The sequence below is a fragment of the Perognathus longimembris genome, chromosome 8, assembly GCF_023159225.1.
Source record: "Perognathus longimembris pacificus isolate PPM17 chromosome 8, ASM2315922v1, whole genome shotgun sequence".
NCBI classification, from domain to species: Eukaryota; Metazoa; Chordata; class Mammalia; order Rodentia; family Heteromyidae; genus Perognathus; species Perognathus longimembris.
Window position 1 is genome coordinate 9938022 of NC_063168.1, and position 6049 is coordinate 9944070.

Here is a 6049-nt window from a genome sequence, read left to right on the forward strand (position 1 = left end):
GTTGTCTAATGCACTGCTGAGTCTATAGGCTATTGGATATTTCACAAGTTTGCCAATAAACAGTGCATTGAGTTAGCCACCTGAGATTTCTTCATTAACCCCCTTTTTCATGGTCTGAACTGCACCATTTGCTAAATGCGCAATCTTATTCTTTTGTGTGGGGGAGGGGCAGCTAGACTTCACATGCCCGGTAAGCAAGCACTCTCCCACGGAGGTACAGGCCCAGCCCCAACAATCTGTTATTCTTTTAACAATAGTCTATATTATGCTGAACATAAGCAAAGCCAACACACACAAATCATTGTGGAGTGACATTTTTTCATGTGTAAATTGATAGGGAAATAGAGTCCAAAGGATATTACCATGAGCCAGAGAGGAAGAGCCAATTTTTGTCTTTAGCAGGAGCATATAAAATTTTGCTGCATGTCTTGGCTTTCTGTCTAAGTCAGTATTAAAAGTGAAATTGAACCATATGTAAAGAGAAGTAGCTATCTAACAAGTTATGGGTGATGAGAGCCAAATGGCTAAATTAATACATATTTTATTGAGTATTTATTTGCCAGCTGTTTCCAAACCACCTCCTCATAGTAAAACTAGAAAACAAACTTCACTCACTTTTTAGGTATTCCCGGATGGGAAAGTTTAGTGTTGAGTATCTGTTTGGTGGCAGGTTTTACATCAATCAGTTTCAGGATCTAGACAAATAACCACCACAAAAACTATCTATTTAATTATAAAATAGGATAGAAAGGGAAGAAGCCATAAATGTCAACTTGTGGTATGCATTTAATTTTCTTGAGGTTGATCATTAAGTATTATTTTGCTACTTTTCTGGATTTAAAATCTGTATGTGTATACACACACATGCATACACACACACACACAAAATGGTTTGTTACCATTATAGAATTTCAAATGCTATCCTTAATCAAGCATTATAGAGATAACTAGAGCTGTGTCCACAAAAAATAGAGAGAACAGAAAGATTGAGAATCTACCTGGACATTGGATCCAGTATGAGAAGTCAGTCTGAATTGTAGAAACAAAAGCACCTTTTGTTTAACAGCATTTCTTATTTTTTCCATCCATAAATGAAATCACGTTAACTGCATTTTTAGCATCAAGTATAAAAGTTGTGTTCCTGACCCCTAGAATTCTTTTCTTAATAGGTTTTAATTGGAATTATCTCACAAGGTCAAATAATCTGAGAATTCAATGGACAGGATAATTTTTACAATGTGTAATTACATAATCTTGCATGTTGTAAGTGTGTATTTTCGTTGCTTTGCCAAAACTTGATGAGAACGATGACATTATATTCAAAATCGTTATTGAGCCTCACATGTAGCTAGATAAAAAGAAAATTCCTTCTGTTCGTCAGCTTGCTCAGCATCAGCTCCAGTAGCACAGAGAAACTTGCAAGGACTCAGACATAGGTTGAGGAAACAGTCGTGGAAAGGAAATCAATGACAAAAGAAATAGATTAAAATGTTAAATATATACAAGTATTTAATTGCTGGGACGGTAGTTCCTGGCAAACATGGTGTTTCAGACACACTGTGTTTCTTAGGATACTCCCCCAATAATAACTCTTATCTGCTCTATCACCACAAATATTTCTTCAACTTGAGACAGTATTACCCTCTTACATATTCTGTGCAACAGGGGTCAAATAATATCTTTATAGGTATTACATTATACTATTTTCTTGGCCAACAATTGTCCAAACAAAATAATGATCTAAAAATCCAGTAAAAAATTAGGAATATTACTACTAAAAAATTCTTACATTAAATTAATTTATAACAATAGAAAGCTATGAAGAAAAATTTTATCCTGTCCAAAATATTAAAACTAGGTAAAATAAGGTTAATAAACAATGCTTTTTTATTTCTTTTTCTTTCCTTCATATTCTCAGGCTTTATTTATTATTGAATCCAGAAATTATTGTTAAATATTAGCATGGTAGTATTTTAAAGAACAAAAAGATCACAAGGATGGAAATAAGAGTTTCAATGTCTTTATTTGCTTATGCATATTTATTGGTAAATTTCACACCAGTTTCCAAGGGGTTGGAGAAGACCTGCTCTGTGTTGACATCACAGGTCATGTGCAGCCCTGGATTCTTACTTCCACTTTCAGGACCTGATTTTCAAAATCCATCCTCAGAGAAGATGAAAAATGTCAAGCAATTCAGATACTGTCTGTCTTAAACATTGACGGCAAAACCTGTGGATAGAGCATTAGAATTAAGCCAATACCTTATTTTCCTACTTTACCAGTAATTGTAACATTTTTCTTGTGTAATTTTAATGTGTTCCCCTCATTCAATCAGACCATGAAGCTTGTAACTAGACTCACTAAGTTTTCAAACATGCCAAAACACACTTCCATTACTACATTTATAAATAATGAATTTTATCTAAACATCAAATGAATGTAAGCTTGAAATGAGTGAATCTAATATAATGGCTATTAGCTTTTCATTTGGAAATAATGAATTAACATTATATTTCAAAGATAAGTTGTGACCTTTTCTCTTAGTCTTCAAGAAATTTTAATGTATAATTTATTGAAAGTTTGCTCTAATGTATTATTTAAGTTTGCTACTGAGCAGACAGATGCATATAACGGTCCTAAAACATATATTTTTCTCTGTCAAAATATTATGTAAAGCTATGCTTAAAATAAGTAGATTTGCCTATATATGTAAATGTTTTAAATGTAATGGTATTGTATTAAACTGTGCTGTTGCAATTTGGAATAGTATTGTCTAGGTTTGATGTGGGGGGGTCCATCTTTCAAAGTACATAAAATACATTTTTGGAGCATTCAGTGACATTGAAATAAACCATCTCATTACTGAAGGATATTCACATGTTCATAGAACTATTGCACCTCATACCAGTCTCCAGGCAACATACACTATCATATCTCAGAGCAAGATATAAATTGTCTTTCTTGGAAGACATTCTGGCACCTTACCAATACCCATGGCCACATACAGTGGCTTATGTCTATTAACCCAGCTACTTGGGGTGCAAAAAGTTAATGAGACCCCATCTTGACAAATAACCTAGTCATGGTGGCATGCACCTATTACCCAAGCTATGGGGAGGCTTAAATAGGAGGATTGCAGTACAGGCTGGCTTGGGCTAAAACACAGGACCCTACCTAGAAAAGTAACTACATTCAAAAGGACTGAAGGAATACCTCGAGTGGTAGTGGCCTCAACAGTCATATGGTTTAGCCAGTTGTGGTCTCTGTTTCTCTGATGTGAGTGACACTTACCTCTTATTAGTAAACTATGGTATGCATTTAAAGTTATGGGGCAGAAATCCCTTAAAAAGCATGAAAATACAAAACTGGAAAAGTTGTGGCAAAACTTACCTAGCTCTTGGGGAAGTCATTTTGATTCTGGATCTTGTTTTGTATGCAACTGTTTGTTAACATAGATCCTACATTGGGATGAAGGAAGGAGAGTCCTATTTTCAAATATGTTCACCCTTAGATCATATATACCTTCTGTGTCTTTATTTTAAAAAGAAACAAATTACACTTAACAAGTATGTTGGGGTTCAGCTTTGGCCTTGAGGGGGAAGGGCAATGGAGAGCGCTCCCTAGACGCCGCCCTTCCCCCAGCCCTGGGGGAATGTGGAAGCAGGCCACATTTCTCTGGGTCCAGAACCAGAAGAACTGGCTTTGCGACCAGCCCCCCAACTTTCTCGCCAGCCCATGTGCCCCCCAGTCTCGCAGGCTTTCCCCCTGGGGTGGTGCTATCCAAGTGACTTAGCTCATGACAAGCTCGCCAGCCTATCGCCAGCTCTCTGGTCGATGACCCCTTCTCTCGTTGCCCTCTACTATATCAACTGCTAGCCACTCCCTTATTAAATCAGATTTGCTCTTGAAGCCTCTCCGAGATCCGCGTACGCCTGGCTTTTTTCACAGGTAAGGAGTGAGGTAAAGCAATCTCCAACGGCCGCGTGCACCTGAGGTCTTTCCTGAGGCCCCCACTCTACTCTGGCCTTACCTGCGGGTCGGGTGACCAGGGGAGAGGGTGAGAAAGGGAGCGATTGGAGTAGAGAAGAGCCTGAACCCCCGCGCCAGGAGGGGCGACCCGAGCCCGGCACAAGTAGAGGCTCTAGCAAAGTTTACCTCATTATTTACATCAGGTTTGGGGACAGTATCACCTACCAAGAGTGCTTGGCCTTTAAAAGTTCATAAATATGTATGTTGTGGGAAGTGAAGACAAATTCCAGATGACTGCTTAGATCACCAGAGCATGTGAATACACTGAAGTCAAGGAAGTATTCTACCATATTACTCTATTTCGGTTAAAATGGCCCAGGTACAGACTATGGCCATCAGCATAAAATGTGAACTATGGCTTAAGTACAGGGAACAATGGGAGCTGAATCCAGCCAAATCCACCCTAATCCTAAAGCATTTGTTCATGCTCACAGAGCTTGAGCACACACAATGCCTACCACACAATCCAGTTTCTGCTCACCAACATTAAGTCGAAATTTAGCCCTTGGAAAAAATCTAACCTACATAGCATTCAATTTTGCAGCAACCTTCTTTGCATTTTAGTTTAGCTGATATGTTAAGTAATAGCACATTTCACAAACATTTCTACATTTCTTTTTTTTTCAAAGACAACTACAAAGACCCTGAAAATACATTTTTAAAGCCATAACATAAAATTAGAAAGCCTAATTAGGACACATATTTGACTCAGCCTCCTTGTCTTTCTCTACTTACAAGATACAAAATAAATCTGACATCACAATTATTTAGAAGTGTACTTAAAACCTAACAAAACACCCTAAGATCATTTTATTTACTTTAAGATTAAAAAAATACAACTCAAAAAGCGAAAGCAAATGAAAAGGTCAATTTTCAGCATTCATGCTGACAACCCCTGATGCTACTACAAAGTGACAACGCTTTCATCTCCGGAACCTGGCAGTTAGGACAGATGATGCCCTTACTCCTGGTTTCTCTTCCTGTTTGATCTTGATATTTCTTGGTATCAAGTCATTTCCTCTAGATAATAAAATTTTCTGTATCTTTGCCTTGAAATCTGACAACTGTCTTGGTCAACATCTCCCTCCATGTGAATCCAAACACAGTACTGAGTACAACACTGCAACAGTAATGAGTCTTTCTCTTTACTACTTCATAGGCCACATGGGGACATTTGCCTGTGGCTCACGCCTGTAATCATAGCTACTCAAGAGGCTGAGATCTGAGGACCACAGTTCAAAGCTAACCAAGCTCAAGCAAGAAAATCTGTGAGGATCTTAGCTCCAATTAATCAGAAAAAAAAAAAAAAAGCCAGACATGGAGCTGTGGCGCAAGTGGTAGAGTGCTAGCCTTGACTCAGGGACAGCACCCAGGCCTGAGTTCAAGATCCAGGACTGGTACAAAAAAATGCCCCTAAGCAAAATTAGAAATATATAAAAGGGAAGGTGAAAGTAGGGTAATAGGTGGGAAATAATTGTAAAGTGGAAAGGGATACAGAACAACATTTAAATAAGGGCATGGATTGGAGAGACAGAAAGCAGCTCCTCTAGAGGAGCAGGAATCAGACTCCAGTGATTTCTATTAGGTAGGCTGCAAGCTCTCTAGTATGCAGGAGAAACCCAGAATTAGTGGGGCAGGGAGGCGGGCGGGGTTGGGGGAGATAGCAATGGGTGACTGATTTGCAGGGTTCCCTCAGTATTCACCAGGGGATTCACTCCAGGGTCCAGCCTCTCCACCACCATATAAATGCCAAAAGGACAGGATGGCCAGCCCTAGAGCTAAAGGGGCACCTATGCCCTGGGTGCTTTTTCTCTTTTGTAAACATTTTATTGCAAAGGTGCTGTGCAGAGGGGTTACAGTCACGTACCCCAGGTGATGAGCACATTTCCTTGTGAGCAGTGTCACCCTCCCCACCCCCATTCTCTCCCAGTTTTTCCCTTCACGACTCTGTCCACAAAGTTGTATAGTTCTTTTCCAATATAGTGCCTAGTGAGTGTTTTACTGCTGAATTGGCTTATCC